The sequence below is a fragment of the Gorilla gorilla genome, chromosome 13, assembly GCF_029281585.2.
Source record: "Gorilla gorilla gorilla isolate KB3781 chromosome 13, NHGRI_mGorGor1-v2.1_pri, whole genome shotgun sequence".
Taxonomy (NCBI): Eukaryota; Metazoa; Chordata; class Mammalia; order Primates; family Hominidae; genus Gorilla; species Gorilla gorilla.
The window spans coordinates 98,394,493-98,411,609 of NC_073237.2; the positions used below are offsets into that span (position 1 = coordinate 98,394,493).

At 35.4% G+C, this 17,117-nt stretch overlaps 1 pseudogene; it reads right to left on the reverse strand.

The window, feature by feature from the left end:
* Positions 1-8,688: 8,688 nt before the first annotated feature.
* On the reverse strand, positions 8,689-9,188 carry LOC101145242 (ADP-ribosylation factor-like protein 2-binding protein; annotated as a pseudogene).
* Positions 9,189-17,117: the final 7,929 nt, after the last annotated feature.

Consider the following 17,117-nt stretch of genomic DNA (forward strand, 5'->3'; position numbering starts at 1 on the left):
GAGCATCATCATCCATGCACACTAGTAGCAGCAATGCAACAGTTTCCACACATGTGCATATGCTCAGAGGTAGTGGCATGTTTTTTGTCTTTTCGATAATAGCTATTCTCACTATGTTGATGTGGTATCTCATCATTATTTTAATTTACATTTATTTAATGATTAGTGATGTTGACCATTTCTTCATATACTTGGTGACCATCTTATGTCTTCTTTTGAGAAACATCTATTCAGATTATTAGCCCATTTGTTAATCAGATTTTTAGATTTTTTTTGCTGTTGTTTAGCTTCCTAGTGTGTTCTCAGTATTAATTCCTTGTTCTATAAATGGTCTGCAAATATTTTCTCCCATTTTGCAGGTCATCTCTTCACTCTACTGATTATTTCTTTTGAGGTGAAGAAACTTTTTAGCTTGATGCAATCCTGTTTGTCTGTTTTTGCTTTTGTTGCCTGTGCTTTTAGTCTTATTCATATTTTCTTTGCCCAGACCAATGTCTTGAAGCATTTCCCTTATGTTTTCTGTAAGTAGTTTCATGAATCTTATATTTATGAAATATTAATCTTATATTTAAATGTTTTTTAGTTTGGGTTTTATTTTTGCATATGGTGAAAGGTAGGGGTTTAGTTTCATTCTTCTGCATACAGATATTTAGTTTTCCCAGCACCAATGATTTATACAACTGTCCTTTCCCCGATGTAGGTTATTGGTGCCTTTGTCAAAAATCAGTTGTCTGTGATACATAGATTTATTTCTGTGTATTCTTTATTTCTCTCTAAGTTGTTCCATTGGTCTACATAAATTTTTATGCCAGTACCATGGGTGTTTTGATTACTATGGCTTTGCAGTATATTTTCAAGTCATGTTGTATGATGCCTTGAGCACACTTTGTTTGTTTTGCTCAGTATTGTTTTCGCTATTCAGGGCTTTTTGTGGCTTCATACAAGTTTCAAGATTGTTTTCTCTCTTTCCGTAAATAATGCCATTGATATCTTGATAGGTATTGCATGAAATCTGTAGATTTCTTTGGGTCGTATGGTCATGTTTTCAATATTAATTTTTCCAATCTGATATGGTTTGGCTCTGTGTCCCCAGACAAATCTTATCTCGAATTGTAATCCCTACATGTCAGGGGAGGGACAAGGTGGGAGGTGATTGGATCATGGGGGCAGGTTTTACGTGCTGTTCTCATGATAGTGAGTTAGTTCTCAAGAGAGCTGATGGTTTTAAAGTGTGGAACTTCCTCATTCTCACACACATTCCCTCCTGCCACCTTGTGAAAAAGGTGCCTATTTTCCCTTTTGCTTCTGCCATGATTGTAAGTTTCCTGAGACTTCCTAGCTATGCTTCCTGTTAAGCCTGCAGAATTATGAATTAATTAACCTGCTTTCCTTTATAATTACCCAGTCTTAGGTGGTATTCTTTATAGTGGTGTGAGAATGGACTAATACACAATCCATGAACATGGATGTCTTCCCGTTTTTAAGAAAAGAAAAGGAGAGAAGACCCAAATTTACAAAAACAGAAATAATAAAGGAGACATTACAACTGATACTACAGAAATACAAAGTATCATTAGAGGCTATTTTGGTCAAGTATCTGCCAACAAATTAGAAAACTTAGAGGAAATGAATGAATTCCTCAACCCATATAACCTATCAAGATCGAATCAAGAAGAAACAGAAAAGCTGAACAGAATAATCAGAAGCAATGAGATAGAATTAGTAGTATAAAATCTCCCAAGAAGAAAAGCCTTACACAGGATCACGTCAAAGCTCTATTTCACAACCTTTTAAAGGAGAACTAACACATATTCTTCTCAAACTATTCAAAAAAATTGAAAAGGTAGTAATTCTATATTATATTCAACTCGCTTTAGAAAGAAGCCAACATCACCCTGATACTGAAATCAGACAAAGACCCACAAAAAAAGAAACCTGTAGGTCATTAGCTCTGATGCAGTTTTGCATAGCTGTATAAATCCTTAACAAAATACTAGCAAACAAAATCCAACAGCACATCAAAAAGATTGTATACCATGATCAAGTGAGATTTATCCTAGGAATAGGAAGGCAAGAATATTTCAACATACACACATCAATAAATGTGACAAATCACATTAACAGAATGAGAAACAAAAGCCTTGTAATCATCTCAGTAAACGCAGAAAAAAAAACACGACAAAATTCATCATGCCTTCATGATGAAAACTGAACAAATCAGATTTAGAAAGAATGTTCCTCAACACAGCAAGGGCCATATATGATAAACCCACAGCTACCATCATATTGAATGAGAAAACATTGAAAGCTTTTCCTCTAAGGACTAGATGCTCACTTTTACTATGGTTATTCAATATAGTAGTGGAAGTTCTAGCCAGAGAAATTAAGGGAAGAGAGAGAGAGAAAGGGAGGGAGGGAGGGAGGAAGGAAGGAATGGAGGGGACAGAGAAAGAAAGAAAAAAGAAAGAAAAAGAAAGAAAGGAAGGAAGAAAGAAAGAACGATAGACAGATAGTGAATCAGAATTGGAAAGGAGGAAGTCAAATTGTCCCTGTTTGCAGACAACACAATCCTATCTATTGAGAAACCTAAAGACTATACCAAAAAACTATTGGAAGTGATAAAATAATTTAGTAAAGTTGAAAGATAAAAAATCAACATCCAAAAACCAGTAGCACTTCTGTACACCAATAACAAATTAGCTCTAAATTTAAGAAAGCAATTCCATTGACAATAGCTGCAAAAAATAATAAAGGACCTAGGAATAAATTTAAGCAAGGAGGTAAAAACTCTAGACAATGAAAGCTACAAAACATTGATGAAAGAAATAGAAAAACATTTTTGAAGAAGCAGACAGTTAGCAGACATAATGCTTTTTTCTGCAATTTCAATTAAAGTCAACTGAGTGGTAATACAGTGCCAAATAAATTTAGCCCAAATCCACAGAGAATGTGCAATTAAGAGGCTTCTTCTACACTGAACTGGTTAGTCTTTTTTGGATTACATTGACAGGAAGTTGAACAAAATTGAAAGATTTGACAGATAAATGACCAGGAAGAGAATGGGAGTGAAAACCAACTCAAGAAAATTCCTCTCTTTGTTTCATATTCCATTTTCAATCCATTTGAAAAAACAGTTGGCTTTACCTTCAAAACACAGGCAGAATCTAATTAGTTCCTACCTGCTCCAATGTTACCATCCTGTCTCAAGCTACTATCATTTCTTCTCTGAATTTTTGTAATAGCCTCCTGATTGGCCTCTCTACTTTCACTTTTGTCCCCGTAAAGATTATTCTTAATGCAACAGCCAGAGAAATTTTAAAAAAAATCTAACTAGATAGTGTCATCCTCTGCATAACAACTTCAATAGATATACATCTTACTTCTAGTAAGAGACCAAAGTTTTAAAATGCATAAGGGTGATTTGTGGCCTCTCTTACTTTAACTCCTAGTACGCTAGACCTTTCTCACTGTGCTTCAGGCACATTGGCCTCATTGCCAACCATTCACTTTCCCTAGGGCCTTTGCCTGGCTGTTGCCTCTGTAGTGTAGCTAACTTCCTTTCCCTTTTAAAGCCTTTTTCAAATCTCACCTTCCCAGTGGGGCCTGCTCTTAAAAAGCTGTCTAAAATTGCAACCTGACTTTTTCCTCCTTGTTAACTCCTAATCTTCCTACTCCTTCTCTCTCTAACAGCTATACTAAAGTATAATTGACAAAATAGTCATGTTCATTTAACATGTACAATTTGATAAGTTTTGACAAATTAATACTACTAGAAAAGTATCATAACTATCAAGAAAATGTACATATGATTGTACCAAAAGTTTCCCTTTACCCCCTTATAATCTTCACTTCTGCTGCATCCTGCCATTTAAACCCACCCACAGGAAACCACTGATGTTACTTTCTATTGCTATAAGTTCTTTTTAATTTCCTAGAATTTTAAATGAAAGGAATCATATTGTATAATTTTGTTTGGTGGGAGGTCTGGCTTCTTTGTGTCTGGCTTCTTTCACTCAGTTTAACTGTTCTGAAATTCATCATACTGGCCTATATTAATAGTTCATTTTTAATATTTACTGATGAGTTGTATTCCATTGAATGGATAGATCACCATTGTTACATTTACTTACATTTTGACAAAAACTAAAATTGTTTGCAGTTTGGGACTATTACAAATAGAGCTGCTTTGTATATTTGTGTGCTTTAATGAACGTACACTTTTATTTCTCTTGGGAAAATACTTAGAAGTGGAGTGGTGGGAGAATAAGGTAGATCTATGTTTAACTTCTTAGGAAACTCCCCAACAGTCTTTCAAAAACAATTGTACCATTTTTTATTACAACTAGAAGCATATGCCAGTGTGAGTTTCTCTACACCCTCAAAAACGTTTTCGCCATGGCCAATCATTTTAATTTTAGCATCTTCAAATATGCTTATTTGCTGTCTTTGTATTTCCTTTGGTGAAGTGTCTGCCTAAATATATTGCCATTTTTTAACTGTATGATTCGTTTTCTATTATTTGAGTTTTGAGAGTCCTTTATATGTTGTATATACAAGTACCTTATCAAGTACATGATTTCCAAATATATTTTTCCAGTCTATGGTTTGTCTTTTTATTCCTTTAACTCTGTCTTTCAAACAGAAGTTTCCATTTTGATGAACTCCAACTTATTATTTGTTTTCTTTTAATGAACTGAATATTTCTTGTCATATCTAAGAAAATCTTTGCTTTAACCAAGACACAGATTAACTCATTTATTTTCTTCTAGAGGTTTTATACATTTTATATTTAAATTCATAATCCATTTTTAGTTAATTTTTATATTTGATGTAAGGTATAGCTTGAAGTTCTTTTTGTTTATTTAATTTTAGATATGAATATTGAATTGTTTCAGCATAATTTATTGAAAGAAAAATCTGTACTTCACTCAGTTGCCCTTGTGTCTGTGTTAAATAAAAGCTGTGTATGTGTAAGTATATTTCTGGATTTTATTCAGTTTGATCCATTTTTTATCTTGGTAATACTACTACATTATTTTGATTGCTGTTGATTTGTAGTAAGATCTAGAATCAGCCAGTGTCATGCTTCTTTATTTCTACCATTTCTGTGTTTTTTTCATTGTTCTGTTTCTTTGCATTTCCATGTGAATTTTAGAATCAGCTTTTGAGTTTCCCCAAAATAACTGGCTGAATTTTGATTGGAATTGTACTAACTTTATAAATGCAATTTTTAGAGACTTGGCATCTTAACAATATTGAGTCTTCTGAGCCATGAAAAAAATTATCTATTTTTTGGGTATCTTTTAATTTTTCTAAGCAATGTTTCATAGTTTTTAATGTACAGTTGTTTTACATATTTGTCACATTTAACCCTAAGTATTTCATATTTTTACACTATTTAGAGTATTTACTTTTGATTAATTTCAATGTATGACTGTTTGTTCCTAGTATATAGAGATGTAATTGATTTTAGTATATTGATTTTGTATCTTGCAACCTTGCTAAACTCAACAGCTTTGTTGATGATTCCATCAGAGTTACATGAAGATGATTATGTCATCTGCCTTTTAAGCCAGTATTCTTCCTTTCCAATATGGCTGCTTTTAGTTTCATTTCCTTGTCTTTCTGTAATGGCTAGAAGCTGCTGTGAAACATAGAAAATCAGTTTTCAGGGTGGACCTTCATATATTTTCCCTGAACTGAGAGGAAAAAACATCAATCTTTTATGTTTAGTATGATGTTGGCTATAGGTTTTTCTAAAATTGTGTGGACTCCTGTACTTAAATTTTAATAATCTTTTCTTCCGTATTTCTCACTACTTGTTTCTCAGCAGCCACTACTCTTCATGTTCTCAATGCCAGCGGCCCTTTTTCCCTAGCCTCCCAATTTTCTACTGCTAATGTACTATGAGTTAAGAACTAGCAGCTACAAGACATGTACCATGTGCTAAGCATTGTGCTGGATGATTTTAAGTCTCATTTAGTGAGAAAGGCTCACAGGGATGACATGACAAATGCAATGTTCCATGTTGCATGTTGTACATGTTGTGTGCCTCCTTTGGATTGTGTTTTCATCATTTTGCAACTGAGAAAGGCTCATGGGGGTAACATGGCAAATGCAGAGTTCCTTGTTGCATGTCGTACAGATACTTTTCGGCGTATATGAACAATGTTGAGAATATACAGCGCAAGATATATGGCATATACTAGATTTCCTTTCTCGAGACATTCACAAACTAATACATGAATCTGAAGACTTTGCTCTTTCCACTATGCCTCATTGCCTCCAAGGTTTGTTAGGAAAACTAGCTCACCATACTTATTAGAATGATGTGAAATGATGCCATCAAATAAGTGCTGAGTGAGGGCTTGAGTATTGCTCCATTGAGAAAGATATATAAATTTTAGTACTTGGTTTTTTTTTTTTTTTTAACCAGCTTCACCGCTTTGTTATTTCCTTACTTTTATCCTAGTTATCATTTACATTTCAAATGAAAAAATATATCTGATCCCAATTTTGGAATAAGTAGGTTGTTGCTGTGCTTGCTTTTTCATTCTGTTTCCAAAAGAATTATTTATAGAATTATAATAGAAGAAGAAATACATCCTTAGGGCAAATATTATCAAGAGGGTGGGGATGACTCACTTAGCCTTGACACAGCTAGATTATTCTCTATGCTTATCTCTCATTTTTATAGTGTTATTGTTGTTCTTACAATTTTAGAAATAGACTAAAACTGCAGCCATCTAGCAATTTCTATCAACTACATCTAGAAGCTGAACTCCTTTTTCTCTCCTCTCTATAAATTCTTTGCAGTTTGTTTTTTTTCATTTGAGTAGCTGGATGATGGAATGAGTTTTATGTTTAAATGAAATTATAAGGTCTTGGAGGAAGTGATTGTGTTTTTAAACTGTGGTTTAATTTAAGATCCTGCAGCTGCTGCTCAGCAAATAAGATATGTGTGTGTTCTAATAATCAACCAATATAATGTTCTGCTGTTAGGGTGATGCCAAGTTGATTATGAATATTTGCATAGCAAATTCTAACCACTATTTAAATTATATACTTTTTCTGGAGAAGCTACTGCAAAGGTCTCTTGGACTGCAAGTTTTCCATTATTCTGTCTGTCCAACTCTGCTCTTTCTCCTGGTTCCTCGCTCTTGGACATGAAGTCATAATTCACTTAACAACCAGAGCTAAAATTTATCCAAGATTCTTGACTCTTTCTTACCTTTGCTTCCATATTAATTGGTCTCAAATCACTAGAAGTATTTTTGAACTATTATTTTATTTTATATTTCTTGTAAAACACCTCAAATTTTATGGATGGTGTAAAACTAGTTAATAAGTGACATATCAGGACAGAGAAACATACAGCTTGTAGCTCATCCTTTAAAATCAGAATGGCCAAGTGAAAGTCAGTACAGATTCTCATTTTTACTTAAAAAATTCAAAGGTACACATTGGGAATTGAACTACTATGTTTTTTTTTCTTCTTTCTCGAGATGTGACATACATGTTTCCTGGTAAGTAATACTCTACCATACATTGTGCTAAACCAAAGCAGACAGAGAACTAGTAAAGCTATTTACTACATCCTACCCAGGCTGAGCTAAATCAGCAGAATATCATCTCAGTAAAAGAGATTTTGACAGGAAGAAGAAATTGCAGAGTCACTGTCTACGACATAGAACCTAACTGGTTTATACAGAAAGAATTTTCAGCAAGTATGCACAAACACATTTAACATGCTGTAAGAACAGCATACCTTTTAGTATATTTCTAGCACAAAACATACATTCATTGGTATCCAGTAAAATAGAAATGAATGCCAACATAAAAAATATTTTTGACTTCATAGCACTAAGAACTAAAAAATCACACAGCATATAATACTTTCATCTCCATGTGGGTAATCATGGAAGTTCCAACATCATATCCTCTAGGTTAGCCTGAGTATTCATTTATAAGAATATTTTTTTCAAAAAGAATGTTTGAAAGAGACTTCTAGGTACAGTGGGGCTCATCAGGACTAGCAGAAGACAGTGACACAAGGACTGCAAATGGAGTTGATTTTCACATGTGGCTTTAAGGTAAAGTATATCTGTTTTCATTGATTTTTACAGCCAAGATAAGCTGTGATCATAGGAGATTAGAAATCTCAAGACAGACAGCCGGCTTGAGTAACACCCTAAATAAATATCAAAAACCCTATTGAGGCTTAAGGACAGGATCTCTGATTCATATTAAAAAGAGTTGTGGGTATACAAAAATATTTATGCAAAGCTTGCTGAAATAAAGAGGATTTGTGATGGTGGGTTATTCCACACTTTTGACATACCAACATGTATGCTGGGGGAAGAGATCCTTTAGGTGGAATCTTTGACGTGGGCTTGCTCCAGAAATGTCTGACTCAGAAGCACATGAGAGAAGTATTTACTTGGGGGGGGGGATGTATACTAGGGTTACTAAGCACCAAGGTTAATGAATACTTGAAGGTGTTTCAAGAGAAATGGGTCTGGGAGGATTAAGTCATACTGGTTTTGACCCATCAATACTTAACATGAACAAACTATTGCAGAGCAGAGTCAGTCTTTTCAAGATGTATTCTGTCATCACTAGCTGAGACTATTGTCCTACGGGTCAGTGACATCCAGAATGATCCTATTCATTGGTTGGAGGTAGGACCTAGTGCTGTAGATTGTTCTAGAAAGCTGGCCTTGAGGATAATTTGCACAAGTCACCACTAAACCGTCGTGTAAGTCTTGTTTCCAGCCTTCTTTTGCTGTTCTGTATTCTAAAAACATTTCTTCAAAAGCTAGAAAAATCTGTAAATGGGAGTAGCATGTTGAATACGTCACCAGCCACTTCATCTTTACCTTGCTGTAACGTTGTTGTAAAAGCTGCCACGTTGAATCCAGGAATCTGCTCCAGAAGCTGTCCTTCAGTATACTTTTCCACCAAATAAATATATTCACTAAAAACAGGCACACAGTTGAGTTTATTCTCTTCCCAGTCTTAAAACTCCTGGTAGTACTTGTCCATGAAATTTCTCTATAATAACTGGAACTCATCATCCACAATAATGTCCTCTGAATACCCAACCACACAGCACCAAGTTCTGCATCAGAGTCAGAGGAGAAGGAATGTATGAAGCTCTCTTCTTCTAAGGCATTAATTGTGACCATCGCCCCTACACCCATACAAACAATCATACTAGTGGCCTAACGTGCATGGAGGCACGTTGGTCAGCCGGGGAGGAGGCCTCACCAACCAGACCTCCACTCTGCTGCAGCAGGCCCAGACATTGGTTATGGACTCTGAACTATTTTTTAATCTATTTTCAGGGTATCTTCTATGACCACCTTATAATTTAATTATTTTCTAATATCTCTAGGATTAATACCCATCCCATCCCAATCATCCAGATTGAGCTTCCTAAAAAAAACAAATACATCAGGTTGTTTTAAGCAGTTATTTGATTATTTTCAATTACCTGTTTTAATAAAAATAAAAACATTTCTTGGTTTTCTTAAGTATCCCTCTAAATTTTATGATCATACTTTCTAGCTTAATTTCAGCTGGTAACCAATTCGCTTTTTGGACACCACTACAATCACATCAACTCTAAATCACATACTTACCTTTTATATGCTGCCTGGAAACATCTATATTTTCCTTCACCATTCACTAATTCAAATGTTATTTCACTTGTGAAGCTCATATTACTTAACTCACCCTTCCCAGTAACTACTCAAGACTGGTTACTTGAATAACATGTTTTGGAATCTAAAAAATTCAAATCAGTCCAAGTTTAGTTATATAATTTTGAGCAAAACATTTGTCTCTCTGAAACTCCCTCTCCCTTACTGTAAGAAATGGAATGTGGTTGTGAGTTTTAGAATCTTCTTGCTCAAGGTGTTACCAAATAGAATCAGAATTGGCATTACCTGGGAACGTGTAAGAAATGAGAAATCTCAGGCCTTACCCAAAACATTTCAATCAGAATGTGCATTTTAACATAATCTCCAGGTTATTGTATGCATATTGATTAAAATCAGGGAAGTACTGACACATGGTAACTGCATCTAGCATTGTCCTCTTCAACTGGAATATACATTCAGCAAATTTTTTTCTCTTCCCATTAAGCTGCTCATCTGTAATACTTTGAATATTATATTCATTTGTTGCAATTACTTTCTTATTTGTATTACACATCTGTTAGATTGTTAAGTCCTCAGTGATGGACACCTTTGTATCCCAAACATTTGGCCTTATGCTGATATATAATAAATGCTTAATAAATGTTTACCAGCAAGGTGATCAACTCATGTGCAACATTTAAAAGTGTATAATAAATGCAAAATGGTGTTTGTAAACACTGAAATTCTAAATACTACATTAAAAAATCTAAATTGATTTCAGTGGCCACATGAAGCTTTTGGACGGTGTATATGAGTTCACTTGTTGATCATCACTTTAGAAATTACTCATCTCTGGAGATAAATTACATTTCACTCATTAGTGTGTTTATGAGTCTCACAATCTAATGCAGTGGCTTTTTACTTTCACTTTTAATTAGATAATTAATTATATTGCCCTGCAGTGAGCAAAGATAAATGCTACAAAAGACTAAAAATAGAAATGAAAATAAGGGGCAAAATTCTTGTCATATATATCAAAAGGTTACCATAATTTTAGAGAGTTTAGATGTAGATCAACAGGGACCTCAGCAACTCAGGGTGGCCTAATAAGGACTGGAATATAAACTCCCTGAAGGCAATAAGATACCATAATGTGAGGTATTCAAGGGCCACTGTGACCTCAAGATGAGAACCTTGGGAGAATTTCAGATAAGCATTATTCCCAAGGACAATGGCTGGCATGTCAAATTGAAGTTGTTAAAAAACAAACATTTATTAAATGGATGAAGCATGAATTCATAAATCCATAAATCCATGAATTCATGATTCATAAGGAATCATAAAGAAATTGAGCAGGAAGCATTACTGCAGAAGAGTTTCACAATGAGTAAATAATATTCAAAGTTGGAAAATTAGATTAAAGATTATTTTTAAAATGCTTTGGAGTTATCTCAAATGTGCTTGCAGACAATTTTCTCAGTTACCACACAGCACTCAATAATTTCTGTTGCCACTTTGCTTAGTTCTATTCCTGTGAAAGAGCACTGACCCTTTTATGGGTACAACTAGTCTTTTCTTCTGTGTAATGCCATCTCTATCACACATTGGAGTTGCTTGGACTGGCAGGCATTACTACCAGAGTTGTCTTAGATCCCTAAACTAACCGAGTCACTAGGTACAACAGTGATTACTTGAAGTTTTGTTGTTGTTGTTTTTCTTTTTCTTTTTTCCCTAGCAATTGCCCCTGCCTCTACTGTGCATGGTTTATTATCTTCCTTTAAACACCAAAGGCTTTTGCACTGGATTCAAGAGGATCTGTATCAGTTAGAGTCCTGGCAAGAAACAAACATACTTAAATTGCATAATTTAAATAAAGTTAAATGAAACAGATAATTTACAAAGGTGAGGACAGGCAGCAAAGTCAAGAGAGTAAGAGTAGGCTTGGGGAGCACATAGATGATATTTAATATAGGTTTCAGACTGTAGGGGAAACTATGTATGATGAGGAGTGAGGAAAACGTTTTTCCCATATTATGGCATTCTTTTATCAGAGTTTCTCAACTATGGCACAATGTCTCTAGACATTGCAAAATGTCCTCAGAGGAACTAAATAATGCCTGGTTGAGGACCATTGTATTGGATGAAAGAACAGCAGAGTTGAACATACTCTGATTAATTTGTTAAAAATTAATTGCTATTAATCTCACCCCTTATTTCACTCAGTTTATGTCCTGGAGGGAACATGGTATGAAACTTATTAATAGATCATTATTTGGTCTATTTTCATATACATGCCCCTCATTGTTCAGTCTCTTTCCTGTGATACTAATACATTTTTAAATGTATTTTTTCATGCCTTTAAGCCTAAACTAATTCATCTGATGCTCAACCAAAATAGTAATCTCTTAAAACGCTGGAGGAAGAACTGGGCTTATTGCCCGTATAGAGTGATGGTACTTTCTGAAGCGATTTCTAAACTCTATTAAATTTTTACCTTACACATCTGTCCCCTACATAAGATTTGAGTCCATTTTTTTGAGGTTGATGTCCCAGTGTACCATGAAATGCTCAACATATGACTTTCTTGATTTCAAATTATGCTGGCTTCTCATAAAAAAAATAACAACTATTCTCTGATAACTGAAGAGTTCACATGGCATCGATGGGTGCATGGTTTGGATTTTCATTGGTAAACATTTCCAGAAAACTCTTCAGTTGCATATACAAATAGACTTCTACACCACTTGAAATACACCAGTTCAAATATGTGGTTAAACTGTAGCAGTGGACACAATTCAGGCTCACAATATATTCCCTACCTATATAGCTATTTTAGGTATATTTATGGTATACATAATCATATATTCTTTGAAAAGAAAAGGAAAAATTTTGCCCTTGATAGTCCCAGCAAAGAAATCAGCCCCACTAATTACTGACTTTTTTTCTTGTTTTATTTTATTATACTTTAAGTTTTAGAGTACATGCGCACAATGTGCAGGTTTGTTACATATGTATACATGTGCCATGTTGGTGTACTGCACCCACTAACTTGTCATTTAGCATTAGGTATATCTCCCAATGCTATCCCTCCCCCCTCCCCCCACCCCACAACGGTCCCCAGAGTGTGATGTTCCCCTTCCTGTGTCCATGTGTTCTCATTGTTCAATTCCCACCTATGAGTGAGAACATGCGGTGTTTGGTTTTATGTCCTTGCTATAGTTTGCTGAGAATGAGGGTTTCCAGTTTCATCCATGTCCCTACAAAGGACATGAACTCATCATTTTTTATGGCTGCATAGTATTCCATGGTGTATATGTGCCACATTTTCTTAATCCAGTCTATCGTTGTTGGACATTTGGGTTGGTTCCAAGTCTTTGCTATTGTGAATAGTGCCGCAATAAATATACATGTGCATGTGTCTTTATAGCAGCATGACTTATAATCCTTTGGGTATATACCCAGTAATGGGATGGCTGGGTCAAATGGTATTTCTAGTTCTAGATTCCTGAGGAATCGCCACACTGACTTCCACAGTGGTTGAACTAGTTTACAGTCCCACCAACAGTGTAAAAGTGTTCCTATTTCTCCACATCGTCTCCAGCACTGACTTTCTTACAACACGGAAGTGGAGACATTTGCCCAAACTCATACTCTAGTGCAGCATCCTGACTTTGGATATTGGTATTGTATATATTTGACTTTATAATATATAAACTTATCTCTTTTGTGAGTTTCTACATTATAACTCCCTGCGTCCTGACTCCCCCAAAGAGATATTTTTGAAGTTCTAGCCATGTCAAGGAGAATCAATGATATTGTGAATATCTGCATCTGTATTCTGAATTGCTACGTGAAATACCCTGATATTGAATTTCGTGGTTTCTTTAAATACAATAATATATGTTGTAAAGCTCTTTCCAGATATTAATTTTATAATTATAATTATCACCATTATTATTAATGAGCTAAAAGGATAATCACATGATAATGAGATGCCCTGTCAGTTCCAACTAAAACAGTATTTGTTATCGTCAAACCTTAGACTTGTGGCAGTACAGGTAGAATAATGCCTTAAATGTCTCAGAAAAATTCCCAGTGAAGTTGAATTCTCTAGACTCAAAAGAATAAGCTTGTTCTGAACCTGAATGTGTTAAGCTGTATGGATTTCTAATGGTAATGCAAACACACTTTTACCAGAGATTAGCACAAAATCCTCTTTTAGATATTAAAATCTTGTAAATTGTATTCCTACTTGAGTTTGCTATCTCTTCAGGAAATAAGAGCCTGTTTTAATTTTGCCATCATGGTAGTTGATAGTGTTGAAATGACTTTGCCAGTACACAAAGCTAGTCAGAAACAAAACTTGAATGTAAATCTCATAAATCTGAGAATTGTGTGCTTTACAGAATAACACCAGTAAAATGGATAAACTCAAGACAACATACCCAAATCACTCATTAATGCAAGATTAGGGGAAAAAACAGTTCATTGCTCATTTAAAAAATACTTTTGGTAGGAGGTGTTTATGTACAATTTGCTCCAAGATATTAAGAATGACGGCATTGCCTCAAAGGCTTATGAGAGCATTGAAACTGTAAAAATGTAAGAAACTGTCGTAAGTATGTCCACTGGTTTTTAAAATAGAATAAATTGATCTTTGGATGATTTTTGAATACCATGCAGATCCTTAATTCTACATGTGGTAACTCTCGTTGAAATATGCATTGACACATTTTGACCCTTAAGTTTTATCCACTTCTATCTCCAATTGCACTTATGACAGATTATAAAATATTGCTAATTTCATTGAATAGTTCACTAAAAACTATTTGGAAACTGAATTATCTAATGACACATTTCATCCTAAAAAGTGGCAAACTTTTTTTTTTTTTTTTGATACAGAGTCTTGCTCTGTCACCCAGGCTGGAGTGCAGTGGCACAATCTTGGCACACTGCAACCTCCGCCTCCCGGGTTCAAGTGGTTCTCCTGCCTCAGCCTCCCAAGTAGCTGGAACTACAGGTGCGTACCACTGCACCCAGCTAATTTTTGTATTTTTACTAGAGATGGGGTTTTACCATGTTGAACAGGCTGGTCTCGAACTCCTGACCTCATTATCCGCCTGCCTTGATCTCCCAAAATGTGGGATTATACGTGTGAGCCACAGTGCCTGGCCAACTTTTTGTTGTTGTTGTTTAAACAGTCAAACAACACTGCTTTTCAATATTTTAAAAATAGTGAGACAACACTGTTTTTTGGTATCAAGACACTCATGTACTAGTTTTAGAACTATCAACTGACACTGCTGAGAACTCTGAAAAACTATGTAGTTCACTGTGCCTCCATTTCTTTTTTTTAAAATTATACTTTAAGTTCTAGGGTACATGTGCACAACCTGCAGGTTTGATTCATGGGTATACATGTTCCATGTTGGTTTGCTGCACCCATCAACTCATTTACATTAGGTACTTCTCCTAATGCTATCCCTCCTCCCCCAGCTCCCACCCCTGCAACAGGCCCCGGTCTGTGATGTTCCCTGCTCTGTGTCCAAGTGTTCTCATTGTTCAATTCCCACCTATGAATGAGAACATGCAGTGCTTGTTGTTCTGTCCTTGTGATAGGTTGCTGAGAATGATGGTTTCCAGCTTCATTCATGTCCCTGCGAAGGACATGAACTCATTCTTTTTTATGGCGGCATAGTATTCCATGGTGTATATGTGCCACATTTTCTTAATCCAGTCTACCATTGATGGACATTTGGGTTGGTTCCAAGTCTTTGCTATTGTGAATAATGCTGCAATAAACATACGTGTGCATGTGTCTTTATAGTAGCATGATTTATAATCCTTTGGGTATATACCCAGTAATGGGATTGCTGGGTCAAATGGTAATTCTAGTTCTAGATCCTTGAGGAATCACCACACTGTCTTCCACAATGGTTGAACTAATTTACATTCCCACCAACAGTGTAAAAGCATTCCTATTTCTCCACTTTCGCTCCAGCATCTGTTGTTTCCTGACTTTTTAATGATTGCCATTCTAACTGGCATGAGATGGTATCTCACTGTGGTTTTGATTTGCATTTCTCTGATGGCCAGTGATGATGAGCATTTTTTCATGTGTCTGTTGGCTGCATAGATGTCTTCTTCTGAGAAGTGTCTGTTCATATCCTTTGCCCATTTTTTGATGGTTTTTTTTTTTCTTGTAAATTTGTATGAGTTCTTTGTAGATTCAGGATATAAGCCCTTTGTCAGATTGGTAGATTGCAAAAATTTTCTCCCATTCTGTAGGTTGCCTGTTCACTCTGATGGTCATTTCTTTTGCTGTGCAGAAGCTCTTTGGTTTAATTAGATCCCATTTGCCTATTTTGGCTTTTGTTGCCATTGCTTTTGGTATTTTAGTCATGAAGTCCTTGGCCATGCCAATGTACTGAATGATATTGCCTAGGTTTTCTTCTAGGGTTTTTATGGTTTTAGGTCTAACAGTTAAGTCTAATCCATCTTGAATTAATTTTTGTATAAGGTGTAAAGAAGGGATCCAGTTTCAGCTTTCTACATATGGCTAGCCAGTTTTCCCAGCACCATTTATTAAATAGGGAATCCTTTCCCCATTTTATTTTGTCAGTTTTGTCAAAGATCAGATGGTTGTAGATGTGTGGTGTTATTTGTGAGGCCTCTGTTCTGTTTCATTGGTCTATGTGTCTGTTTTGGTACCAGTACCATGCTCTTTTGGTTACTGTAGCCTGTAGTATAGTTTGAAGTCAGGTAGCATGCTGCCTCCAGCTTTGTTCTTTTCATTTAGGATTGTCTTGGAAATGTGGGCTCTTTCTTGTTTCCATATGAAGTTTAAAGTAGTTTTTTCCAATTCTGTGCAGAAAGTCATTGGTAGCTTGATGGGGAAGGCATTGAATCTATAAATTACCTTGGGCAATATGGCATTTTCACGATATTGATTCTTCCCATCTATGAGCATATAATATTCTTCCATTTGTTTGTGTCTTCTTTTGACTCATTGAGCAGTGGTTTGTAGTTCTCCTTGAAGAGGTCCTTCACATCCATTGTAAGTTGGATTCCTAGGTATTTTATTCTCTTTGAAGCAATTGTGAATGGGAATTCACTCATGATTTGGCTCTCTGTTTGTCTGTTAATGGTGTATAAGAATGCTTGTGATCTTTGCACATTGATTTTGTATCCCGAGACTTTGCTGAAGTTGCTTATCAGCTTAAGGAGTTTTTGGGCTGAGAAGATGGGGTTTTCTAAATATACAATCATGTCATCTGCAAAAAGGGACAGTTTAACTTCCTCTTTTCCTAAATGAATACACATTATTTCTTTCTCTTGCCTGATGGCCCTGGCCAGAACTTCCAACACTATGTTGAATAGGAGTGGTGAGAGAGGGCATCCCTGTCTTGTGCCAGTTTTCAAAAGGAATGCTTCCAGTTTTTGCCCATTCAGTATGATATTGGCTGTGGGTTT